Source organism: Oncorhynchus keta, chromosome 24 (genome assembly GCF_023373465.1).
Source record: "Oncorhynchus keta strain PuntledgeMale-10-30-2019 chromosome 24, Oket_V2, whole genome shotgun sequence".
Classification (NCBI taxonomy): domain Eukaryota; kingdom Metazoa; phylum Chordata; class Actinopteri; order Salmoniformes; family Salmonidae; genus Oncorhynchus; species Oncorhynchus keta.
This window is the reverse complement of record NC_068444.1, coordinates 33,597,822-33,598,892: the sequence shown is the minus strand read 5'-3', so window position 1 is coordinate 33,598,892 and position 1,071 is coordinate 33,597,822. Positions and strand designations below refer to the sequence as shown.

Sequence of the window (1,071 nt, the reverse complement as noted above, 5' to 3'; positions counted from 1 at the left end):
AACGGATGCATGTTGCGTTCCTATTGTTGTTCAGTATAGATATGATGGTTATTTTATCAATATTTTTGCACAAAGGCTTTTCCTCTGGCGTTACCGACACAAAAAGATCCCACCATCTGGAACGAACAAATATCTGTTGGCTTTTCATTTTTTTTAAATCGAAATGTCCTGTTTCCATCACAGTTGTTCGTATATGAATGACTGTACTCGCATGAAAAGTGGTTGTAAACGAACTCAACATACCAGTTTTGTAAACATTTGCATGTGAGTTTAAGTACTCTAAACTTCCTTATGGTTACAATCCGGGGGATTAGCTCAAATGGTAGAGCGCTCGCTTAGCATGCGAGAGGTAGCGGGATCGATGCCCGCATCCTCCAATATTTATTTTCGCATTTACTAAGGAGATTTCTGTGGCAGTGTGTGTACATATCTAGTATTTGTGTAGTGGATATTTCTGTTCAATACAATAAATACGGAATATTCTAAAGTTATTACTTGGAATATAATTGCATTGCCTTCAATGTTCTACAGCATGAATGTCCAACTGCTTTCATTGCTTTCGCTCTCGACTCTCTATTCCAGTAGAGGGCGGTATGTTCTCATCCAAATACATTACATCTAAAATAACGATAGAACCTGTGCAATTTCGACCAATGTTGATCATTGTTCAGGCCTATATCAAGGCCTATATCAAGTGTATTTTCATAAACAGTTAGTTCATGATTAACCCATAAAAAATGTATGAAAATGTTAAATAATGTTTTAAAAATGTATGAAAAAAAATCCAAGTAGAAAGAGAAAGGGAAGGAAAGAGGAGAAGTGCTACAAATTGGTCCCATTGCCATGGGTATGTCTCTCACCATTGCTATGCTGTCTGGAATGTTAAATACACACATGAACACACGCACACACACACTCCCACAGCTAAATTACACATTTGGTACAAATACAAACCAATTTAAGTTCTCGGAAAGGTCCTCTCTAAAATGAAGCTCGGACCTGTTTAAATCAGGATGTAGGGATGTGGCCTAGTGGATTCAGTAGCCTAGGAAGAAGAGTTATAGGTTACCA

The 1,071-nt window shown here is 37.5% G+C and overlaps 1 non-coding gene across 1 annotated transcript; it reads left to right on the top strand.

Annotated features, from left to right (window-relative positions):
• The first annotated feature begins 304 nt into the window (after positions 1–304).
• Positions 305–377, top strand: trnaa-agc (transfer RNA alanine (anticodon AGC)). Its single transcript has one exon. It is a non-coding gene; the product is annotated as a tRNA-Ala (tRNA).
• Positions 378–1,071: the final 694 nt, after the last annotated feature.